Source organism: Panthera onca, chromosome B1 (assembly GCF_046562875.1).
Source record: "Panthera onca isolate mPanOnc1 chromosome B1, mPanOnc1 haplotype 2, whole genome shotgun sequence".
Lineage (NCBI taxonomy): Eukaryota > Metazoa > Chordata > Mammalia > Carnivora > Felidae > Panthera > Panthera onca.
In genome coordinates, this window is record NC_138342.1 from 3,552,412 (window position 1) to 3,577,690 (window position 25,279).

The 25,279-nt window shown below is 53.5% G+C and overlaps 1 protein-coding gene and 1 long non-coding RNA gene across 7 annotated transcripts in view; one reads left to right on the forward strand and one right to left on the reverse strand.

Moving 5' to 3' along the window:
• Positions 1-2,170: 2,170 nt before the first annotated feature.
• LOC132692749 (uncharacterized) lies at positions 2,171-5,865 on the reverse strand. The gene is made up of 3 exons (XR_009616567.3): positions 5,706-5,865; positions 5,393-5,518; positions 2,171-2,806 (listed from the first exon to the last, which is right to left on the reverse strand). It is a non-coding gene; the product is annotated as an uncharacterized LOC132692749 (long non-coding RNA).
• Positions 5,866-5,994: 129 nt separating this feature from the next.
• AFAP1 (actin filament associated protein 1) overlaps positions 5,995-25,279 on the forward strand; it is a 146,216-nt gene continuing 126,931 nt past the window's right edge. For 5 of the 6 annotated variants that reach the window (XM_060655485.3, XM_060655490.3, XM_060655489.3 and 2 more), the window contains exon 1: positions 5,995-6,174. The gene's annotated coding sequence lies outside the window, so the exon portion shown is untranslated. Of the gene's footprint in view, positions 6,175-17,281; positions 17,376-25,279 lie in introns of those variants that run through there. The other variant, XM_060655492.3, reaches the window with a different exon arrangement.

Consider the following 25,279-nt stretch of genomic DNA (forward strand, 5'->3'; position numbering starts at 1 on the left):
CAAATATTCACTGAACTGGGCATGAAAAAGACACTGTCCCTGATCCTCAAGAGGAGGAAAGGTACTGTGGATTGAACTGTGTGCCTCACAAGTTCACACACTGACCCTGAGCTGGGGGAGGGGCGGGCATACCCTCTATCCTGTCCGAAATCTCTGCTGTCATTGACCTCCCGCCTTGGACTCCATCTGATCCATCTTCCCTCAAGGGGGCCTTCTTCCAGCTGCCCTGGGTCACCGACTCCAGGCTGGCTCCTGACAGGACCCCTGTCCCCAGTGAGTCTGAGCATGCACAGACCCCAGTTGTGCCGGCTTACAGTCTTTGCCCCCAGCACATGAAGGCCTCAGGCGTGCGCGGGTTGCCGGGAACTTGCTTTACGGGCCCCCAGCACTGGTTGGGGCTAATATTGGGTTAGATGCTCCCAACAAGTCCTACGAGGCTTTGGCGACCCCTTTCCGCCAGCTGCCAGTAGCCCAGTCATTCTTGCCTGCCTGAGTCTTTTCTTACCTTCCCTGCACTAAACGCTTGATGGTCTTTCACATGTTTCCAGGATTTTTTCTGCCCTAGACAAGTCGATAAAAAGGACAGCCTTCCGGTTCGGGTTTATGGTCACTCTCTGGACTCAGATGTTCTCAAGAGAGCCCCGTAGCACAGTGGGCAGTGGGGAGGCATCCCCCCATTCCCTCTGGGGGGTAAGGCCATTCTAGCTCTGTGTCCATCTTTTCCAATGCTGACCAGCTGTGGCTTCCCCCAGACCCCCGGCTCTGCCGAGGAGGGGCAACTGCCTTACAATCAAGAGGTCAATCGAGAGGTCAGCTTCTGGGGCAGTGGCTCACCCCCTCCTCTGGGTGCTCCCAAATGCGCCTGCTGATCCATTTTCGTCCAGAGCAGTGCAGCTCTCTGCCTCAGCCCAGCCACCTATGGCCTATAGTCGCCTCTAACCTTCCTTTCCAGTGGCTTCCCAGACCAATACTTGTGCTTTTCTCTGGGAAAGGAATTCTGGGGTTTGCTCTTAGAGCACTATCTCTGCCCCTCTTCCTTTGCCACGAGCTGTCCCCGGGAGAAGAAGTTGGGGGGGCCAGGCCTGGGAGAAGGAGAATGATATGGATGCTTTTGCCACAATTCTGGGGAGAGCTGCAAAGGCTGAGGGGGGCTGTGGATTCCGGAAAGACAGCCAGCAGGACCTGGAGGTTGGGTGTGGGGACGGGGGAGAGGGTGGGGACCCCACTCACTGGCAGGGCAATGGGGAGATGCTGGAGTCACTGGTGAGTGAGAAACCTGAGAGGAACAGCAGGTCCGGGATGTGGAAGACAGGTGCGTGGGCCACGGCGTGTCCCGGGTGAGGTGCCCAGGGGCTGCCCCATGGAGGTGCCCCAGGCACCGCTGGGCTGACAGGCTTGAGACTCGGTGGATGGAGGTGGCAGGGCGGGAGGTTTGTGAGGGATGGCCAGAGTCACAGGCCCTCACGAGCCATCCCTGGGGACGGTGCAGAGTGAGAAGAGGGGACCCAGCGGAACACTGGCTTTTTGTGCACTTGGACTTCCTACGTCTGTTGCAGGAAGAATGGAGTACAGAGGTGACTGAAGAGGGCAGCAGGACAGGGAGGGAGGCAGGCGGGTGTGGCACAGCTGAGGCCGAGGGGAGAGAGGGTTAACAAGAGGGCAGATGGCAAGGTGAGATGCAGACTGACGGATGAGACGTGGGACAGAACCGTGTGGGGGTGGAAGAGGCAGACGGGCACCAAGGCTGGGAGACAGAAAAGCACATGCTGGCCGTATGTGCCCGGGTCTGAATGCGGGAGGGACTCTGGGCAGCAGTCAGGAGGGCGAAAGAGGAGACGGAGGGCTCGTTCGCGTGGATGAAGGTCTGGGTCCTGATTGATGCAGGGTGGTCAGAGAAGGCGGCAACTGAGTCGATCCAGGGGAGGTGAATCCGTCCTTCCAGGCTGGTCCCTGCTCCCTCTAGTCCCAGAATCTAGGAAGACTGTGTCAAAGGCATCATGTTGCTTACCTTGGCATAGAAATATTTCATAATCATGTTTTTTCCTCAAGAGACTTGTTACTGGAAAAGTCTGGGAAGAGGTCTCAGGTCACGAACCCCACCAAGTAGCCCTTCACAGTATCAGACTAGGTCAGGAGCTTCCATAAAGAGCATTGGTGCAACTTTGGGGTCATTAAGCTCTGATTTATTTTCCTATTGAATGAATGCTCTCTTTCTATTAGGACTGTGGTGGCAGACAGGGATTGGGCTTATTTTCTGAGGTTCCGGGAGGTCCCGACATTTTATTTTCATATAGGACAAACCTTTCTACGAGTCAGAGCTATGAAGCCTGCCCGGACTGGTTCACTGCGTGGTGAATTTCGTGTCAGTGATCGTGGGGCCCAAATAGGATGGCCACTGATGAGGAAGGAGAGAGTCAGGCTGGGTTTCTCCATGTGACAGACACGGGTTGAATGCCTATATATGTCGGTCAGGAGTTCCGTAAGTAACAGAAGAATTGACCAGCACTGGCTTACACAGCCAAGGGGGTTTGCTTTTCCTGCTCCACAGGGAATCTGGAGGCAGGCGATTCCTTGTCTTGATCCAGTGGCTCCAGGATGGAAGGGTCAGGATCTGCTTCTGACTTTGCTCGTTGTCAAGTGGCTGCTACGGGTCCAGGGGTCACATGTGTGTCCAAAGGTAAATGAATGAGCTCCACTGCCAAGAAAAAGCAGCATCAGCGGGGTCTACCCCTGTTCTCGAAGAGGAACACCTTCTCTGGAAGCCAATGGTGTGCCGGTAGATCTTTGCTCCTCGGCTTTCTGGGGGCTGGGAAGGAGGAAGATAGTCCTGATCTATAGTCGTTACCAATTTCTGCGGCATAAGTCCTCCCACCACATCTAATTTCAAGCTACCAACATGCCATTGCTGGCGGCAGCCGTGAGAACAGATGTCAGTAGCACCACATGATATAGAATTTCTATCATACAGTAGATCTAAAATCTTCAGTAGCATAGATAGTCACAAACCACAGTAAAATGAGTAGGAGCCAATTCTGGATATTTATTTTTGATTTTTTTTTTTTAATGTTTATTTTTGAAAGAGAGAGACAGAGCGTGAGCAGGGGAGAGGCAGAGAGAGAGGGAGACACAGAATCGGAAGCAGGCTCCAGGCTCCGAGCCATCAGCACAGAGCCCGATGCGGGGCTCGAACTCACGGACGGTGAGATTGTGACCTGAGCCGAAGTCGGACGCTTAACCGACGGAGCCACCCAGGCGCCCCAACTTTTGATTTTGATATAACTTTTGTTTTTGATATAACTTTCATTGTAAGTGCATGTAATTTAATTTTTAGGTAGCCATTTTGTTTAATAAGTGACTTTGCACAATTCCCAAAGGGTGAACAATCAGCTCTCAAGGCCTGCTCCAAATTGGCCCCAGGGCACCAAATGCTGGAAACCTTTCAGCCAACTTCCACCAGGTCTCACTGGCCAGGACAATGTCACATGGTCCCCTCAGGCTGCGAGGGAGGCTCGGAAGACAAGACACTATTCAGGCCTATATGATGGAATAGGGCCAAGGAAAAGGGGTCAGAGAGGACAGTGGGGCCAGCCAGCCAGCTGACTGCTTGGTCTCCTCCAACCGACTGCCCTAGAACAGGACTGTGCTGGGCATTTGGAGCACAGTGGGGAGCGAGACAAAGTCCATTCCTGTTCTCGTGGGGCTTTCAATTTCATAAGAAATAATCACAAATGTAGAAGCGTAACACAATGCGCACATTTCTTTTTTTTTAAACTCTTTTTAAAAATTTATTTCCTTTTTTGAGAGAGCAAGCGAGCAGGGGAGGGACGGAGGGAGCAAGAGAGAGAGAGAGAGAGAGAGAGAGAGAGAGAGAATCCCAAGCAGGCTCCGTGCTGTCAGGGCACATTCTGACGCAGGGTTCGATCCCCTGAACCGTGAGATCACGACCTGAGCCGAGGTCAGGAGGTGGACGCTTAGCCCATTGAACCACCCAGGCACCCCCATGATGCACACATTTCGTAACTAGTTTCTGAGTTAGAGTTTGGCACGATGTAGATGGGTCCTCTGCTCAGGGTTCATTCACGAGGCTACATTCAACATTTTGGCTGGGCTGCATTCTCACGTGGAGGCTTCACTAGGGGAAAACCCATTTCCAGGCTCATGCAGGTTGCTGCCTGAATTTATTTCTGCGGGCCTGCATGACATGGGGGTTAGCTTTTTGCTGACTGTCGGCTGGAGAGTGTCCTCAGGTCTTCAGACTATCGGCCAAGGTGGGCTTCCCCAAGGCCATCTCATCTAGAATGGCAGGTGACATCTTCAAAGCCTGTAAGTGTGACCTCCTTCCTGGGGAAAGTGACACTTCGGGAGAGACTGGAAGGGTCAGTAGGAGGTGGCTAATACAGGGAGAAAAGTGTGTCAGGCAGAGGGCAGCGTGTGCGAAGGCCTGAAGCCTGGGTGACCATCCTTTGTTGAAACTACTGTACTCTCTGGGATTTTATTTTCCTGTTCTCTGAGGACATCCCCAGACCACAGGGGGACTCTGGCTGGAGAGGAGTAGGGAAGCTTCTTATATTCGTGGAGGAATTTGTCTGGCAAATCAGCTTGGAAGTCAGGCTTTCAAGTGTTGTCCGTGTGTGCGAGTGTGTGTGCGAGTGTGTGTGTGTGTGTGTGTTTCTGCATGTTCAAGTGATGAGTGAGTTGAGGAGGACTGAGGACAAAGTGCAAGCTAGCGTACCCCCGACCCCCCCCCCCCCAGGTGGGATGTGTGTGTCATTCCTCAGGCACTCCCCGCTGCCCAAGGACAAAGGAAACGAGAAAACGAATGGGCAGCTGATAGAGATCACAGTCCTGCAGGACATGGGTTTACTAAGCTCTTAGTTTAGAAACATCTTAGTAAATTACAAGAAAAAGGCAATCTTATCAACAGCCTCATCTCCAGAAACCCATAGACTCAGTTTCCTGGAGCCCCAACATCACCCTTCCATAGTGATACGGGGAACAAAGGCCGAAGGAAATGGCAGGTAAAATTTAATTTATAGCCTGCAGCCCGTTGACAAATACTTAAGGCAAATACAGAGTAGAACCCCAGGAACCCCCTGCTGTCATAATGTTAATGCCTCAGTAGAGGGAAAACAACCTTAGCTTGACTATAGCTGGGCCTCCGCAGCTTAGGACTCCTCGTTAGCACATCAAAGTCCCGCTGGAGGCCTCCCTTTGACTTTACTTCCCCAACTCTGTAGTGTAAAACCAGCCATTCTTCACAACCCCAGCGCAGCTCTTCCAGACCTTGGGTCCCGTCCCCGTGCTTTAATAAAATCCCCTTTTTGCACCAAAGAGGTCTTCGAGAACTCTTTCTTGGTCGTCGGCGCCGGCCCCCCCACCATCACCCGCAAACCTCATCACAAGGAGATGGGACTTTATCCATTCATCCATCTGTCCTATTAGCATTCGCTGAGCGCCTTAGGGCACCGGGCTCTGTTGTGTGCGCAGAAATGAATCAGAGTCCGACTCTTGGCTTGTCCTAGAGAGAGATCACGCTTCACTGAGGGTGGGGGGGGGGTGGGGTACCCACTCAGGCAAGTCCAGCTGGTGCTGTGACAGAGTGGCAATGCAGACAGACACCGCACGAGGGAGTGAGGGAAATAAGACACTCCACGGTGATTTCAGATTTTAGCCTGAGCGACTGGGTGGATGGAGAGGCCATTTACCGAGAACGAGAAGAATGAGCTTCGGGTTCCGGCTGAGCACACAGCCTGCCGAGCAGATTCTGAACGGACTGGGCCGCGGACTCACCGGGCCGGCCCCGGCGAGACCCCCGCAGCCCCGCCCCGGCGCGGCCCCGCCTCCTCCTTTGTTTCCTTCGGCCCCGCCCCCTGCGCGTGGCTTCCTCCCCATTGGTCGGGGGGTGGGCCCCGAACGCCGGGCGCCGCCGGGGGCGGGGCGAAGGGGCGCGGGTGGGGCGAGTGCGCCTGCGCGGTGCCCGAGGCCGGCCGCAGCCTGGCGCCGGCTGCTGCTCCGCGCGGAGCCCGAGCCCGAGCCCGAGTCGGAGACGGGCTGAGGCGGCGGCTTAGGCGGCCCCGCCCCGGGGCTCCATTGTTGCGGCGGCCGCGGCTCTGCGGGCTGCCCGGCTCTGTTCCGCTCGGCCCGGAGCGAGCGCCGCTGAGGCGGTGACCTGAGGTGAGGCGGCGGCGGCGGCGGCGGCGGCGGGGCCGGCCCGGCCCGAGTCCGGGGCTGGTGGGGGGACGGGGGCTGGACGGGCGTCTCGGGGACCGAGCCCGGGACAGGTAGGGGTTCCGGGCCCGGGCGAGGGTCCAGGGTCGGTGGGGGGCGGGGGCTGGGCGAGGGTCTCGGGGCCGGATGGGGTCCGGGGCAGGCAGGAGTCCCGGAGCTGGGTGAGGGTCCGGAGCCGGTGGGGGCCCAGGGACTGGACCGGGAGTCTCGGGGGCCGGCGAGGGTCCCGGGCCGGTGGGGGGACGGGGGCCGAGCGGCGGGGCTGGCCTGACGGAGGTCCCGGGTGGCAAGGGTCCCGGGCCCGGCGGGGGGGGGTCCGGAATTGGGCGAGGTTCTTCCTCGGTGGGGGACAGGCGGGGGCTCCGCCGACCGGACCGGGGTTTCGGGGCCGCGCGCAGGCCCAGGGGTCGGACGGAGTCCCGGGCGGCGGGGGTCCCCGCGCCGGGTGTGGCAGGTCCAAGCGGGGCACCGCGGGGTCGCGGCCCGAGGTGGCAGCCGCCACCCTGAGCCTCGCAGGACCAAGATCGGGACTGACCCCGCGGCCGCGCATCCGGGGCGCCCGGGCGTTGTCTCCGCCTTGGGTGGCACCCAGGGGGCTCTGCGCCTGCTGCGACCCCGCGTGGCCCCCCGGCGTGAACGCCCGCGGGGGTTCTGATCGCCGAGAGCGGGGGGTTCCGGCTCCGTCCTGGCTCCCCCTATGGTGTGGCTGGTGCAGTGTGTCGGTGAAGGTGGGTCTGCGTCGGCCCTTGCGCGTGGGGAATCCGGGACGTCCTGCGTGCTGTGTCCTCCCTCCGCCCATGGTGTGGCCGGCCTACTGTGTCTCACTGAGGGTGACGGCAGGGACTCTGAGCGTGCGGGTCCTGGTCCCCGTGAGTGTGAGCGGCGCTGTCTTTCTGCCCCCCTCCATGACTGGTCAAGTGAATGTGTGTTACCCACGGTGGCCCTGCGTGGACCCCTGCCGCCGGTGTCCTGGTCACCCTGTGAGTTGGGAGACGGCCCCTGCCCCCCGCCCCACCTGGGGGCTTGCAGGGGTGTGATCCCACCCCTGTGAGTGTGTGTGTGGTGGCCTGTGCGGTGAGGGCGTCCTTGTGTGGGTGGTGGCTCCTGGCAGGCAGGGTGTAGCGGGGTGCACGGGGCGCAGCTGGCCTGGGTAGGACAGCTGACTCCCTTTTTCATCGCCTTCGTTTTTCTTCCGCCAAATGAGCAGAAATGGGGAGCGGCATCCCGGGCTGCACTTCTGGAACCCACGCCTCTCCCTGGCGGGTCCCTGGGGACCGCGAGGCTGTCACTGGCCCGCCCAGGGACCGCGCAAGTCAGGCCGCGGCGTTTCCTGCTCCGGTGCAAGAGCAGGCTCTGATTGGAGGGAGCCGAGCCCCTCTGCCCGGTGCTTCTTGATTTCTTCCGTTAGGATTGGGAAGGAAAAAAAAAAAAAATCTGGAAAGCCAGATTTAACTTTGCAGCTCTCAGCGCCTGGAGAGTCGAGGGAACTCTCACAAGAATTTGGCGGGCTGGAAAACGCATTTGAAGGAGGAGCATCCACACCCACGGAATGAGGCCAAGGCAGTTACAGTTAGAGGTCAAGTCGACAAAGGGATAGCCAGGGTGAGGCTGTGGATGGAGAAACTCAGATTTCAAGACTGGATGCCCCGCCACCTAAATAAAGCGGAAACGCCGACAGTGTCCCCGGGATGAGTCTCTTCCCTGGGGGATGCACAGCTGAACAAGACAGCCTCTTCTTTTCTTTAAGAGTGTGGTGTTCTGGACCAAGACCGAAGACTGAGGTGTAGGCAGAAGTAGTTCTGATGGCCAAACTGAAATGCTTTGTGGGCAAGATAGCGTGTAAATAGCAGTACTGGACGAAATTGTGCTGAAAATGCAGCTGTTGCTTTTGTAAAACCCAGAAGGTGCAGACCCTTGTCTGCGTTCCACTCTTCCCACCCCCCCACCCACCTGTAGCTGCTGTAGTTCTGACTCCTCCTACCCCTTCTTTTTTTTTTTTTTAACGTTTATTTATTTTTGAGATAGAGAGAGACAGAGCATGAACAGGGGAGGGGCAGAGAGAGAGGGAGACACAGAATCGGAAGCAGGCTCCAGGCTCTGGGCCATCAGCCCAGAGCCCGACGCGGGGCTCGAACTCACGGACCGCGAGATGGTGACCTGAGCTGAAGTCGGACGCCCGACCGACCGAGCCACCCAGGCGCCCCTTTTTTAAAATTTCTTTTTTTAACGTTTATTTATTTTTGAGATAGAGACAGAGCATGAATGGGGGAGGGGCAGAGAGAGGGAGACACAGAATGGGAAACAGGCTCCTACCCCTTCTTACCTGCCGCTTTCAGCAGCATCTCCTGTCCGAAACCTTCCCTGAAATCTCTGTCCTGCCCTCTGTGGTCTTCAGGGACAGAGTGGTGAGCCGTGGTAGGGCCCGCCGGATGCTCCGGTACAGGTGGGCACCGTGTGTGCGCGGAGCTGAGAAGAGGTGTCCTTTAAACAAGGGAGCTTCGTTTCTATACCGTGGTTCCACATGTCAGCTCTCCAAAGGGGTCGCGGTTTCTTCCTGGTGCTTGTCGCACCGTGCCTACAGGGTACTGGCTTGGCATTTATGCCTTCTAATTCTGGCTCCAGAATGGATGCTGTTTGTTCCTGCAAAGCCACCCCTCTGGGCATCACGTTATTCCCCTCTGAGAGTCTTAATCGAGGGAAGAAACTTCTCAGCCCTAATTTTTTAAATTATTTCAACAGAATAGAGCAGAGGAACGTTCTCTTAGCAGGAGTGTATAAAAAGTGGAGATCTTTGAAGGCGTAGGATCCAAAGTGGAAGTTCTTTTATTTTCTTTTTTCTTCGGAGGGTTTAGTCGCATGGCTGTATACTTTATCTCAGATTTGAGGACCAGAGCGTGTGATGGAAGCTTAAGCAACGTTTCGATCTTTCCTCGTAACTGTGCTGTACTTGCAACATCTTCGCCGTATCAGATTGATTTGATGTTTTCCTCTATGAAGTTGGGTGCAGAACTCGTGTGTGCAGCGTTCAGTCGATCGTTTGAGAGAGAGCGAGCGCATGAGTGGGGGCGGGGCAGAGGGAGAGGGAGACACAGACTCCGAAGTGGGTTCCAGGCTCCGAGCTGTCAGCACGGAGCCCGACGCGGGGCTCGAACTCAATGAACCTGAGCCCAAGCCGTGTGAAGGCTTCCGTGTGTCCCGTCTCTAGCAGACATTTTAATTTGGGGAGTCGGAAATGAGTGGAATTTGGGAGTGCCTTGAGTAGGTGGATGTGACTTTAGGAAAAGGCGCCAAGCACAGTGTAAAACGGTTACTTGCAAGAAATCACAGCCTACGTTAAATGGCCTGTGAGGCAACTCCAGTTAAATGGCCTGTGAGGCAACTCCAGTTCTAAGGAATATGGTAATTAACCCTTTCAGCTGTTAATCTCCTCTCCAGTGTATCTGTTCGGTAAAATGGGAATTTGCTGTGCTTGATTCACTGAAAGCCACTTGTCTGGCTGTAGAAAGGATACACAGTTTTCTCTGATATTCTTGTGTGGGTGATTCAGGGCTTAAAAATAGGGGATAGCTGTGTGGTTGTGGTGCCGCTGAATTAAGCTTTTTCACTTCACGCAGTAGGAGTTTGGTTCCTTTTTTCGGTTTGCAGTCTTAATTAAAAAAAAAATGTACTTTGTTACATGCGGCATGTGGTTTGTTTTGTTAGCGATTTTATTTTAGGAGGGGCCTTCAGAAACTCCACAGGGATCTTCTCTGCGGTCTTCTTAGGATGCAGTCATGTCCTCACTGAAAGCTAACTGGTTAATGCTCATTTTGCTTCGAGAAGACCCATTTATTTCGTGTGTAGCTGGCTGGGTTCGTATATGGACCCAATGGAAAGGAGCCTCTAGGGAATGGAATGCCCGGGGATAGAGTTTGGACTCTGCATTTCAAAGCTGTCCTCTCTTGCTCTTTACTGAGGGAAGAGAGGACCCCTCCCCTTCCCCCAGGGGCCCCCACCCAAGGCCTCATTCATCCTGCTTTAAAGCCCTGATGGTGCTTCCTTTTTTTATGATTATGATGTTCTGTAAATCACCTTTTTCTTTTGCGTATCACTTGGCTCAAAGTCAGCCTTTGGTCTTCAGGCCTACCCTCCACCCCACGCCCCGTGTCACCCACCAAATGGATTTTCTTCTCTCTTTTCCACTTTAAAGTCCTTACCGTACACGTGCCTGTGATTAAGCCTCCTCGAGATCCTTTTGGATGTTGGCAAGATGTAAATTCAGGTGACGCATCGAAGGTCACTCACCTGGGATCTTTTGGACGGGATACGTCAATGAGAGACGTGCTCCCGGTGAGGCTTTCGTGACGTTCGAGTGCTTCCCGGGGACTTCAGCTCCCTCAGCTGTGAAATGGAGTTAGCTGTTAGGTTGCTTCTTCCATGTCGCTCAAGAGATTGTTCTGAGGATGAAACGAAATCAGGAATGTGGCAGAATTTGTAAGTTGTAAGATATTTTGTTGCCAAAGATTTAAAAAAAAAAAAAAAAGGCTTGATTACGAATGTAACGAATCCAAGTTTTTCAGACGCACATATGAGCCCTTACGTGAGTGTATCGGGCAACTTCATCTAGGATTGTTTTTAGTCTGTAATTGGCATTGTTGCTGGACACTTCAGCATTGCGGGGAAGCACCGCGAGCAGTTGCCCCCGTTTTCCGTAAGCAAGGCTCTTGGAGGCGTGGAACCGAGCCCTTAACAGTGTCTTCAGTTTTGTGCCATCCCGTGGGTGCTCCTTTAACGAAGCCTACTTTCTTGAGGTTTCAGTACCTGAGCCACCTGTCGACGTGGGAAAAGGCGATAGGCAGTCTGAGGTCAAGGGCAGCCAGGCATGTCCTGCCGTTCACATGAGAGAGCAGCGGGCATCAGTGCAAGCCTGATTTCAGCACCCAGTTTTTCTCAGGTCAGCACCCAGTTTTTCTCGGGCCTCCCTCTCCATCGGCCAGGCTGCCCTGGAAACTGCAGTACCTCCCAGTTTCTCTTGTTCTCCCCCTGCCTTTTCTTCCTCTCCACCAACCACTCTGTGCCTCTGAGCTCCCAGGCATGGCAGTGGGAGGAATACGGAGGCTAATAAAGCACAGCACCGGTCCTCAAGGAACCCACTTTATATGACGGTGTACCGGTCACATAGCTCAGCAGACGTTTGTACAGATTTTCTGTGGCATGCCCGAGTACTGCGGTCAACGTGCAGATACAAGCTGGGGCGCGGTGACTTCTCTGGGAAGAGCTGGGGCTCCACAGTCCAGTGGGAGAAGCAGACCTGGGTGTCATTTCAGTGCGGTGCAGTTAAGTGCCGCCACAGGTATGCAGGAGAGTTTGGGGGCCGGGTTGGTGCACGCAGTCCAGCATTTATTCTCCTGCGTGGCGCTTAGAGTTTATCGGGCAAGGCAGGCATTGGGATGTTTCTAAGTTGAAGGGCAGTGAATTACCCCAAACCTGAAATCTGCAAAATGTTCCGGGCAGTTTGTAATTCCCCAAATCTGCGTGTATCGGAACAGGTCCGTAATGTGTTGTGTTGGACGGCCATCCTTGCCTGTTGATTTGCCTGTTGATTCAAGTCCGTGTCCTCTTGCTGAATATGTCAACAGCGTGACCAACACTCTGCTGGGTATTCTCGCATCGACCACCGTATGGGTCTCCTGCGGCTGCTGTAACAAATTGCCACAACGTCAGTGGCTTCAAACTACACGAATTTGTTATGTCATTGTTCTGTAGGTTGAAAGTCTGCCTCTGGCTTCACCGGACAAAAAACAAGGCATTGGCAGGACTGTGTTCCTTCCTGGAGAATCTGGGGGAGAATTGCTTCCAAGCTCATTCAGATTATCGGCCGAATGTAGTTCCTGTTGGACTGAGGCCCCCGTTTCCTTTCTGGCTGTCGGCCGGAGGGCCGCCCACGACTCCTAGAGGCCTCTTCTGGTCCTTGCACACAAACCCCTGAGCCCAGAACCAGTAAGGACCACTGAAGCCTGCCGCAACTCTGCCATATCTCTTCTCCTGCCTGGAGAAAGTTCTCTGCTTTTAAGGGTCCATGTGATAAGATGGGGCCCACCTAGGTAACCCAGGATAACCTCCCCCTCTAAGGCCTGTAGCAAAGTCCCTTTGCCATGTAATGCGATCTAGTCACGTTCCAGAGATTGGGTCATGGGCGTCTTTGGGGGCCATTACTCTGCCTCCCACAAGTAGCTGATCTAATTATGACAACATCTGATCAAGTTGTTGTTATCCTAGTTAATATATAAGTTAACTAAGGCACCAGAATTTTAAGCAAATTGGCAGGGCTGTTAAGATTCCTAGTATATGACAGGACAATTCTTCTGACTCGCTGTTGTGCTGGGGGTGGGGTTTTTTGCATGAGAGACAGGTCAGTCAAAAGCCAAGAAACTTTTTTGCTTTGGAGTATTGAAGTGGTCCGCTCTAATTAGAGAAGTTTTGCCAAGAAGTCATTAGAGTAATTCCTCTATTAGAAAAACCACCCATGGGGTGCCTCTATGGCTCAGTTGATTAAGCATCCGACTCTTGGTTTCAGCTCAAGTCATGATTTCATGGTTTCGTGGGTTTGAGCCCTTTGTAGGTCTCTGCGGTGACAGTGCGGAGCCTGCTTGGGATTCTCTCTTTCTCTCTCTCTCTCTCTCTCTCCGTCTCTGTCTCTCTGCCCCTGCCCCACTTGGGCTGTCTCTCTCTCTCACAGTAAATAAATAAACTTAAAAAAAAAAAAAGGTACTCGTTGGGATGAGCACTGGGTGTTATATGTAAATGATGAATCCCTAAATTCTATTCTTGCAATCAGTATTACGCTCTGTTTTAACTATCTTGGATTCAAATAATAAAAAAAGAGAAAAGAAAAGAAAAGCCACTCATGTGGGGCATTTGGGACCTTGTCTTTTCAAGGTTTACAGGAAGGACTGACCCCATGGGGCAGAGTGCATGAATCCACATCCATTTCTAGAATGGAAACAGCTGAGTCAACCCAACAGGGAGTCACATTCCTGAGTTTAAGAGTCTGTTTCACGGCTGAGGCAAAACCCAATAAACAACGTTTGCACTTGGATTGATAGTTGGGAATGAGGTGCCTTTTGTGGTCAGGGAAACAACTGGTGACAATCACCAGCGCGTACTCAAATGAGCATGACCGCATTTGATCGCGGAGGTGTTTTTAATGATTGTTTCATAAGGATGTTTTTTTCTTTTACGGTAAGTGACAAGCTCTGATTTGAAATAAGCTGCCTGTAAGAAAGAAGAATCTAGAATTCTAAGACTTTTAGGCTGGCCTTCAGGAACGCAGGAACGGCCTGTAATCCTGGGCAAACATTTTGTGTGTCTGTGCTTCCCGTGCGTGTTTAGCGGGGAGAGGAGTTCCAGTTTGCCATTCGAAGGGGTTGGGTTCCAGACCGTTGAAGAACGTATCGCTCAATGTGATATTGAGTATCAGATTTTGTTTAAAAATTTAATACTCATTTCGAGCAAAGTTATACAGGCTCATAGTTTTAAGAGTCAAAAGTTCTGCGAGACTTAGAACAAAAACACAGCCGTCACCTACTCCACCCTTCTCCACCCTGATTCCTGTTCCTCAGAGGCCATCATTTTAATGCTTCAGCTCTTTCTTCCAGATTGTGCGTGTGTGGAACATCCTACTACTTAGAAGCCAATTTGGGTCACTTATCCCACCCCTTCCTCCCACTGCCACCTCTTTCCGCCCTGTGCTCCCTGTGCGATTATGTCAAAGGTTCTGCTGAAGTATTCAGCAGCACTTATTACAACTGTGGAAACGTTACTCACAGCTGAGATGTTTAGTCTGTTTTGATTGCATTTCCTTTCTTTTTCCTAGAGTTTGTTTTGCTTAGTTTTTTTTGTATCTGTGCTTTATTCACCCCTCACCCCGGCAGTGTAAATCTCCTCTCAGTACATCCACAGGCACCGGGGAATCATCCATTTTATCCTTTTCTTAGGATAACTCTTCTGAACCTCCCATCCTGCTGCCTTTCCTCTCCAGTGGTTGCTTGCTAGGCCTGCTGCCACTGTCCTCTTAGACCTTCCCTGTCACCCTGAGAGAGAGCTCCTTTCACTCTCTGGGGTCAGGATCCCTCCTTTTTAAGTTTTGTCTCTTACTTTGGTTTCGCATATCCACCAGTAGCTGTCAAAAAATATACATACATACATACATACATACGTACGTACATACAGAGTTGAGATCTTACATAATTTGGAATATTTTCCTCTCCTTGTTATATTTTCCTTTCCATGTTATTGGTCATTTGAGTATAGAGTTCTGGGCTAGAAAGCATTTTCCTGCAGAATTTTGAAGATAGTGCTCAGATCCAGCCTCCAATGTGATGGTCAGTGTGTCCAAAGCCTTTCCTTTGCATGTGACTCGCGTTTTCTTCTGCATGATCTTTTAGGCCTCTGTTCTTCCAGGTGTTTAGAAATTTTGTGACGGTAATGCCATGATGTGGGTCTTGTTTTTGTTCCTTGTGTCGGACACTTGGTGAGTCTGTCCCATCCGTGGACGCCTGTCCTTTATTCTGAGCATTGAACTCCTCTATAGGTCTGCGTTCTTCTGTTTCTTCACTTCTTTGTCTTTTGTTTTCCTTTTTTGGAAGATTTCTCAAACATTTTCTCTAAACTCTTCTATGAATTTTTCATCGTTACTATTTAAAAAAATTTTAAGAACTCCTTTGTAATTCCTGAAAAAAATATTTTATTTATTTATTTATTTATTTATTTATTTATTTATTTAGAGAGGCGGGTCAGAAAGAGAGAGGAGAGAGAATCCTGAGCAGGGTCTATGCTGTCGGTGAAAACCCCAACCCAGGGCTTGAGCCCATGAAACCGTGAGTTGATGACCTGAGCTGAAATCAGGGGTTAGACACTTAACTGACTGAGCTGTCAGGTGCCCCTATATATATTTTTTAAAGTCCCATCCTTTCTTGTTTCAAGGATGTGGTCAGATGTGGTTTTATTGTGCTCCTCATCCTGGAGGAAAGGTTTATTTTAAAAAACCTGTTTTTTAATGTTTATTTATTTTTGAGAGAGAGAGTCAGAGCATTAGTGGGATAAGGGCAGAGAGAGAGAGAGAATCCGAAGCAGGCTCCAGGCTCTGAGCTGTCAGCGCAGAGCCCGACGCGGGGCTTGAACTCAATGAACCTGAGCCCAAGTCGGACGCTCAACCGACTGACCCACCGAGGCACCCCGAAAAGGTTTATTTTTAAATGGCTTCTCGGGGTGCCTGGGTGGCTCAGTCGGTTAAGCGTCCGACTTCGGCTCAGGTCATGATCTTGCGGTCCGTGGGTTTGAGCCCCACGTCGGGCTCTGTGCTGACAGCTCGGAGCCTGGAGCCTGTTTCGGATTCCGTGTCTCCCTCTTTCTCTGACCCTCCCCTGTTCATGCTCTGTCTCGCTCTGTCTCAAAAATAAATAAATGTTAAGAAAAAAAATGGCTTCTCAGTTGGATTATCTAACACAGCCTGAAATATTGGATAGTAGTTTCAAGAATTACCTTTCCGCCCATTATCCGTTTTCCAATATGGAAAAGAAGTGACCTTTCAATCCTTGGAGGTGTTAGAACATAGCTTTTGTATGTTTTCAAACACCCTCTTCCAACGTGTTTCTTCCCTGCCCATGTCATAGCTAAGTTGTGCCCTCGCTTTGTAAACCTCACGTTGTCCGCTCAGGTCTGTGTGCTGCTGCGTCAGTGAGTTCAGAGTTTGGAAATCCTTGTCTCCTTTTGCTTGAACAGGTGCATGCTAGTCGATCGCGCCCGTGTGTGTGGCATGCGGTGCCGCTGGAGGCAGATAGCTCCGAGGAAAGCTCCTTTGGGGGGGTCAGTTTTTAATCATAAAAAATATTAAGAAAAGGCAAAAAGACGGAGTAGTAGTGATGGGTTCTTGTGCTGGACACTAGGTAATGGTGCCACAAAAACTAGGGTATTTTTAGCCACGGTGGGTGGAGTTAGGTTTGGGGCTGTCAGCCCGTGTCGAACGTTCTAGCAGGAGCTGTGTACAGAAATGGCTTCTTGGGAGCAGGACACAGGCCTCCTCGTGGGTGTTTGATGAAGACACGTGTAACAGATATCCAAAGAGAAAAGGGGAGTGCATTCGAAAATTGTTCTGGAATCCTGTATTTTGAATGACTCTTGAACAGTAAAGGATTTCTGGAACATTTACAGCAAGCAGTTCTCAGTTCCGGTCTGTGGAAACGAATGTGACGGGGACAACCAGGATGAATCTTGAGGACACGTGGCTTGGTATTTTCTCGTTAAAATCCCCTCTTCCCGATTAACTCAGATTTGTGTGTTAGGAGGTCATACGTCACTTGATGTTTTTCTCCAGATGGGTTATTTGGATTTTCCGGTTCTTGAAGAGTGGCCCTCTGTGTCAGTCTGCTCAGGCCGCTGTAGCAGAATACTGGAGACCGGGTGGCTGGCAAACAACGGAAATCGCTGTGCAGGCTAGAAGTCCAAGATCAGTGTGCTGGCAGATTCGGTGTCCAGCGTGGGCCCGCTTCCTGGCTTCCAGAGGGTGTCGTCTTGCCGTGTGTTCCTGTGGTGGAAGGGCACTGGGGCTCTCTGGGGTCCCTTCTATAAGGGCACTGATCCCACTCAGGGGGGTCCACCCTCATGACCCGATTGCCTCCCCAAAGCCCTGCCTCCTAAGACCATTCATTTGGGGGTTCAGTTTCAACGTGGGAATTTTGAGGGAACCCCAACATTCGGTCTGCGGGACCCGCTGAGAAGCTCAGACGTGCCGTATCTTTATGATGAGGCAGACGACAGGGGTGGAAAAGGAGACTGTAGTATTCATGTTAGAACTTCCGGATTCTGGAGTTCTGTGTCCCCTCCACCCTCACGACCGCCTCGGTTGGTTGAGTGCTTTCCGGGTCCCACGCACCTGCCTCTCGCTTCATCTCTGCGGCCACTCCGCGGGGTCGGCATGTCCAAATCTTGCAGGTGACATGAGATGAGACTCCTGGGGACTACAGTTGTCAGCACTGTGTCGCCTCTTTTTCAGTTCTCGTGACGAGAAGAAAAGCTGGCAATGCGTTCCAAGTGGTGATTCACGTGAACTCGGCTTATGGGGGTCACGTCACAGTGCGTCAAATCCTCACGTTGTATACCTACAACCGGTACGCTGTTATGTGTCAGTTGTATCTCAGTTTAAAATTTTTTTTTATGTTTATTCATTTTTGAAAGAGAGAGAGCACAAGCAAGGGTGGGGCGGAGAGAGAGGGAGACACAGAATCCGAAGCAGGCTCCAGACTCTGAGCTGTCAGCACAGAGCCCGATGCGGGGCTCGAACTCACGGACCGCGAGATCATGACCTGAGCCGAAGTCAGGTGCTCAACCGACTGAGCCACCCTGGGGCCCCAGTTGTATCTCAATTTAAAAACAAGAGGTGAGGAGACGTTGAATAACTCGCTCAAGATCACAGGGGAGGTGGGATTCGGACGCTAACGCCCAAGCCTGGGCTCTTGGCCGCCATACCGCACGGCCTCTGTATGTGCTGGGACTTTCTGGTGTCTCGGCACCGAGTTGACTGGTGTGCCCAGGGACTGTCACGGTGGAGCTGTCCAGGGCGCAGCTCAATCGCTCACGGCGACTCCTGCCCGGAGGCCCAGTGGCTCTTGTCGCCTTTGACCTGCAGGACGCCCGCCCCTCGTGGTGCTGCAGGTCGTCCGTGTCCGTGCTCCCTGCAGTCCCTCCCTCAGCCGTGTGGCAGGTAGGGCGCCTGTCTGTGGGGAGGATCCCAGCCCCGGTGGCCCTTACGGCGGCACGGGGCGCGCGGCAGATGCTGGCAGAGGCAGGAACCAGATGCTTCGGGCTGCAGGGGGCGGATGGGAGGGCACAGGATGCGGTTCTGAGGTGGGCCGCGGAGCAGGAGTGGGACTCCCACAGTGGCACCGAGCAGCCGAGGCTCTCAGCTCCGCGAAGATTCCAGCCGGCCGGGCCCACTTGGGTGGCTTTCCCTGAGTTCTCTGCGTGCTTAGTGCAGGGAGGAAGTTATCACGGCAAAGGAGTCCTCCGGACGTCGTGACCGCATTTAGAGTTTTCGATGTTCAGCCCGTTGGGCCGGCCTGGGCCGGGAGACAAGAGCCTGTGCCTCCCTCCTCGTTGGACACCTGTCCGGCGAGGCCCAGTCGGGTGTCACCACGCCTGTGCCCCCGATGCCAGCCGCGCCTGTATTTGGGGAGTACGAAGGGAGCTGCTGTTCAGCGCGTGGAGAACATCGCACGTGGCACTTAGTCCGTCCTCTGGGTGAGACAGCCTCACGGATCCAAAGGGTTCTTGCTGATCCACACCCTGCCTCCTCGACGCCGAACCCCCCATCGTCCCGCCGCGGAGGGCACTTCTGAAGCCTCCGAACGCTGGCAGTCTGTCCGCTGCCCGCCGAGCTCGGGGAGAGCCGTGGGGGTGATGGCAGAGACCCAGGCCCCCAGACCCGGGCTGGCTTTCTGGCTCTGCCGCTCAGGTACTGGCCGTGTGGAATCCGGGGCTCGTCGGGGACTTCTGTGAGCCTCCCGGACCACGTGGAAACACCCCTGCTTGGAAAGGGGAGCGGGGGCGCGGGCCGACGGCCACCGGGAGCTTGGTGTGGGCCAGGCGTGCGGCGAGCGCCGAGCGGGATGGGACCGATCGGCGTTACCGGCTGTCGTCACGGCTCGCCTCCGGTGGGAAGGGGTGAGGAGCGTCACCCAGCCTGGGTCCTTGTGGCAGCAGTGAGGGCTGGGAGCCTGCCACCTGGGGCGTGTTGCCGTCGGCAGCGAGATTTGGAGCGCTGCTGTGCAGCCACGTGCCGGCCCCCTCAGGGCCGCCTGGGCCGGTGCGGCGGGGACCAGGGGGAGTTGCCGTGCCGCCGAGGCTGCCCGGGGCCACCGGGGCCGGCGCGTGGGTGCTGCGGGAGGAGGGGCTGTGCGGCCGAGTGCCCGGGTCCTAGCTCCGCACGGAAGGCACTCGGAACGGTGTGGCCGATGCAAGTTTTGTTGTTGGTGCCGAAGAGGAGTTGAGAAGGCGTTACTAGGGCCGCGTCCGAGTTGCTGAAGTGGAAGTAAGGGCCGACGTGGGAAAATCACCTCCCGGTGACGGGCCGGGGAGTGGGAGTTGGAAGGACCTACGCCTAAGCTGAAGAGTGGAAACAAATGTTGTCCTTTGGTGACCCTCCGTGAGTCTGGACGCCACTGCACGTCGCTGAATGAAAGGCACCGGGGCGCGGGGTCACCAGCCTCGTCCCGAGGCGTCTGCTGCTCTGTCTGGCGGAGAGGCGGCCGGGGCGACGGTGCCCACAGCTGGGACCAAGTGTGAGCTACTGTGAATGCAGCGTCGCCTTTGATACGAGCCTAGCGGTAAATACGAGTTGTATTACACGCGAAGACACAGGCGTAGAGGTATCGGGAGGTTTTCAAGGTCACACGGTTGTGAGTGGAGAAATGAAAGGCTCGCCAACTGTGGGGTTTCCCCCCAAAGCCCTCGAACTTCCCTTAACACTTGGTCGTTCCCTGGCCGTGCGGCAGCGACTGAGAACTCCAACACGTGGGGCTTTGCGGCAAGGACCGGGGGGATATGACGATGTCTGCAGACCTGGGATATGCCGCAGCGGGCTTCTAAGTTACAGAGTGTCCACCGGGAGAGAAACCCCTGCTTTTAGACCTTTTTGTGTGGAAATAGATGAAGACCAAACATGAGAAAGGCAAAAGCTGTTGATTCAGCGCTGGCTGGAGCAGGGGGTCAGCCACCCACACTTGTGTTTGGAGGCGGGCAGAGCAGTGGGGGAGCTTCCCAGAGGAGGAAAGGGCGCTCGGGTGGGCCTGACGGGGACTGGGGAGGCCAGAGAGGCTGGGGAGGCCGGGGAGGGGAGGCCAGGGGGGTTGGGGTTGCTCAGGAAGCTGGGGAGGCCCACTGGAAGGGGGCGTCCATGCGGCTGGTCAGGGGAGCAGGTGTGGCTTTCTCGGGTCGGTCCTGAGTCTGAAGCAGGACAGAAATTAGGGAAGCTGTCCGTTACCGATCAAGTCCTGGCCGAAGGTCACAGGGGTCATTGTTTGGGTTCCTGGACTGTGATTAGAGACAGCAATCTGACTTCCTGCAGATCTGACTTACAGCTCCCTGGGTGGGTCACTGTGGGTAAGGGACTAGTTTCCTGGGTGGGTCTCTGTGGGTCAGGGGGTAGGTTGTTGTGGGTGAGGGGCCGGCTCCCTGGGCGGGTTGCATTGGACTGTGGGTCAGAGTCGTGTGTATACGTGGCCTGGCCCCTTGTCTTTTTGTAGATTCAGTCTCTCATCTTTCTCTTGAGGGTAACAATATGAAATGACAGATGTGTTGGGAATTCTGTAACAATCGTATGGTCTCTGGAAGTTTTTCACACAGACATTTAAATCAGCGACTGTGCACTCTGGGGCCATCACCTCGGAGATTTAAAAGGCTTCAGTAATATTCCCTTGGTATCACTACGCTTTTCATTCATTGTTATGAAAGTCTGCCTTTGTCCACAGCTGGCTCTTGACTGTCCATTTTGTGGTGGACCCACATCCCTGCGGATGTCATCTTTTGTGCCCTTCACCGTTGGTCTTAGCTTGTCCGCCTGGCCAGTGAAGTTTAGTTTTCTAACCTTTGTTGGTACTAAAGTATGGAACTGTGGGTCAGCTCACTGACTGCACTGGCAAACTGGGAAGCGGGGAGAAGCTATCGTGGTTTTTGGTGGTAAAGCTGGGAGTAAAAGTCTGTGTACCTGCCACGGTGTGACTGAGGGAAGGCTAGATGTTCAATCTGCGGTGAAATAGTTTTCCTTTAAATGTTTCTTCCTTCATTTTTGTAAAAAAAAATTCTTTTAACGTTTATTTTTTTGAGACAGAGAGAGACAGAGCATGAACGGGGGAGGGTCAGAGAGAGAGAGGGAGACACAGATTCCGAAGCAGGCTCCAGGCTCTGCACTGTCAGCACAGAGCCCGACACGGGGCTTGAACTCACGGACCGCGAGATCATGACCTGAGCCGAAGTCGGGCGCTCAACCGACTGAGCCACCCAGGCGCCCCTTCTTCATTCATTTTGAGAGACGGTGAGAGTGTGAGCAGGGGAGGGGCAGAGAGAGAGCGAGAGAGGGAATCCCAAGCAGGCTCCACGTTTAGCACAGAGCTTGGTACAGGACAGGGCTTGATCTCACAGCTGAGAGATTATGACCTGAGCTGAGGTCAAGAGTTGGACGCTTAACCAACTGAGCCACCCAGGCACCGCCCCCTACCCCCCGCCAAAATGAAATCGTTTTATAACTGATTTTCATTTATCTCTGCTTCTCGTTCTTTTTATAACAGAAATTTTATAATTTTTTTTAATGTTTATTATTGAGAGAGAGACACAGAGCATGAGCGGGGTGGGGGGAGGGGTGGGGCAGAGAGAGAGAGAGGGAGACACAGAATCCGAAGTGGGTTCCAGGCCCTGAGCTGTCGGCAGAGAGCCCGACGTGGGGCTCAAACCCACAAACCGCGAGATCATGACACTGAGCTGAAGTCGGACGCTCAACCGGCTGAGCCACCCAGGCGCCCCTTATCACAGAAATTTTAAATTGGCCTTTATGGTTATCATCAATGTAAACGATATTAACTTATTTACATATAATTTACCCTTTTTCCTATTCATTTGCTGTTTCCACATGATCGAAAGGACGTTGTTACGGGCCCCCCAGATTCACGTGGTGAAGCCACATGTCTGCCAATGTGGTGGGAGTAGAAGTGAGTCTTTCAGAGGTAGATAGGGTTAGACGAGGTCGTGAGGACAGGGCCCGGTCCGATGAGATGAGGGTCCTTGTAGGAAGAGACAGCCGGGAGCTCGCGTGCTGTCCCCACGATGAACCCACAGCGAGGAGACTTGCCAGGATCTGCATCAACAGGCACCTTGATCTTGGACTTCCAGCCCCCTGAACTGTGAGAAATACGTTCCTGTCGGTCATGCCCCCAGTCTGCGGTATTTTGTTACCGCGGGCCAAGATGGTTAACACAGACATGGTTCTCGAATGCTGCGGCCTGTATTTGAGTTGGCAGTCAGTGCTATAGAAATAAATGCCTGGTGCTTGTATGCAGAGAGCACTGTGATTCCAGGGCCAGTACCCTCGGTCAGTCTCCCAGTTGTGTCTTGTCTGTATTAGGATAGCTTCCTAACCCCTCTCCAGCCTATCATATGTCTGGATGAAATCACGTATGGTATCCTGCTCTTAGCGTTCCACGTCTGTACAAACCCCCTTTGTGGTCTTCCGTCGTTAAGACGTGCAGATTCCTTGGCTTGGCATTCAAGGCCTTCATGATCTAGGTGCAGTCTACAAATGTGGGCTTGTCTCTCTCTCACTGTCACCGACCTTACACTCCAACTCGTTGCGTAAGCCCTTTCCTGAAGCCCCGCGTGAGAGCTCTGCTTACGGTTCGTGCTTTCCCGCCTCCTCTGTGTTCTGTTGCCTCTTCCCGCCTTGTCATCCTTTGAGCTGTGAACGGCTCCCTTTCCGTGACCGCTTCTCTGACACCCCGATTAAAATTGCGCCGTCATTTTGTTCCTTATTTAATCAACACGACGATCCCGTGGGGTCACTATTAGTAGTCACCTTAATTGCTCTTGTAGTCAAGTCAAAAATGCTTGCTTTAGTCCTGGATTTTGAATGTGTTGTACAGGCAGCGGGGCAGCGTTCAGAAGGGGCCCCGCTCCAGTCCCCCATCCGCCTCCTGTAACCGCGTGACCTGCTACGTTTGCACCCTCGCGAGGTTGTCTGAGCACAGCCAAGCATTGATGGAGAATTGTGTCTTCTTTTAAAACCACGGATGTAGGTGTAACCTAAACACTATTTCCTGCCAGTTCCCTACTGCTGGACGTTTAGGTGCTTCCCAGTCTCTTGGAAGAAGAAGCAGTGGGTCTTCTTACTGCTGGATCGAGGGGCGTGCACACCTGGGGTCGTGACTGGTGGTGCTGTGTTCCTTTTCATCAGGGTTGGGCCGTGTTACCCTCGCCCTGTCGGTGTTTGAGAGTGCCTGCCTTCCACACCCTTGACAATGCGGTATGTTCTCAAATGTCTGTTCCTTGCCAATCTCATAGCTAGGTTAAAAAAAAAAAAAAAAAATTGGGCCTATTTTAAAGAGTAGGGAACCGAAGCCAAGAGAGATTGGGTAGGTAATTTGTCTGGTCTCATATAGGTGGGTAAGCCATGACCTGAACTTAAGCCTTCTAAATTTCCAAATTTGTTTGCTTTTGCGGCAGGCTGGCATAAAATATATATCGCCTTTCACAAGTTAATAATTATGTGCCACTGTTTAGTCCTCCTCCTGGATTATAAGCCATGTGTGTGCATGCACGCAGAAGGGAATTTTCAGAGTGAGAGAATTTTTTCGTTGAGTCTAGTCGAAAGGTAGTGCAGGTGGGAAAATAATGTAGGTTTTTCTGCTTTTAAATCTCAAAGCATATCTAAATTGTCTTGACTCTTCAAACCATTTGATACAGATTTGTTCTAAGGGAGAAGTCTAGGCCCTTTTTCTTTTAGGGATTGTGGCTTTCTTGATAAGAGAAAGGAAACCTTGCTAGGAACCCTCTCAATTTGTAGACGTTGTCTGTGTTAATTGTATTTGCCATGTGACTTACAAGATTGTTTTGGGAAGCAGGTACGTTGAACAATCAAATCTGCTTCCTTGATAATTAAATTCGTTTTTCTTCTTTCCTTTATCCAGTGTAGTGACAGCATGAAATCTGTGTATAAAGCCAAAGCCACTGGGTTTTGCTGACATCCAGAGAAGGGTGACTCCCCCCACCCCCAAACATGGACCACCGCATACCACACTCTGAGTTTCTTCATACCAGAACGATTTTGCATAATAATCGTGGTATCGTCACACTTCCCAGATATGTGAACTGAGTGTGTGTGTGTGTGTGTGTGTAATTCCCATAGGTATGGTGTGTATGTGTGTGTGTAGAAACGTACATTCATTTTTGTGGTGGGAATCAAATGGTACCATTTAAAATGGCCTTTCCGACAAATTCCAGAGAGACCTCTCACCCCACAAGTTCGGAGGTTGTAGGTCCACGGGTAACGTGGACGCAGCCTGTCTGCTGGCCCTGCGCCTCGACGACCCTGTTTCCGGTGTTGCGGATCTGTTCCGAATTTGCTCATCAGACTTCATGCTTCCCCTCAGGGGGATTGTTTCGTTTTGTCTTGCTTTTTGTGTGTTCTGATGACGGACTCATCGTAGTCTGTGAATTCCCTTCCCTCTCAGCTGCCTTCTCTGTCCGATGGATCGGCAGGAAGTCGCCTCCGAATGTCCTGCTTCTCCAGCAGCCGGTGTTCGGGACTCTGGGCCGCGCAGTCCCAGAGGGAGCGTACTTACCCTCTGGACGTTCAGCGCTTTCGGGGCGAGCCAAACCTAGGAGTAGTTTTTGTGGGACTGGGTGCCAGCACCCGTCTGGGGGTCGGGAGACCTGGCCTTGTCCTGCCGCAGGCGGTGACCCGCCGAGTCACCAGAGACGCGCCGTGTCCGCTCCCGGGAGAGTGAGGATGGTGTTTGCCGAGCTGCCTCCCGGCGTGGTGACTCCCTGACCCGCCGTCTGCACTGTGCCAAGCGCGGTGGAAATGAGCGCGCGTGAGGCGCCTTTGTGACCACGAGGCGTCGCGGTCCAATTTCAGACGCCAAGGGACGGGCCGCCCGCGCTGGGCACGGGCGCACGCTGGTGGAGTTTGGAAGGGCGGTTCCAGATCCCGCAGGGTGGTTGACGGGACCCCAACCCCCCCGCCCCGACCACGCCGGGGGAGACGCGTGCAAAAAGCTGAGCTCGCGTAGACAATTCGCGACGTCCGAGTCTTGGATTATCGCCCGAGAGAGAAGGTGGAGGGACGGTGCTCTGTGTTCACAGGAAGTTGTGCTGTGGCTCCCGGGCGCTCGTCACGCCTGGGCCCGACACCCGGGTTCGCTCGGCTTCACTGCGCCCTCCTGATGCAGCCCGCTCCTTCGAAGGGTGGCGGGCAATCCCTTTGACGAACTTTACAGGGGGCATAGATGCTCACTGAGGACAATCCCGA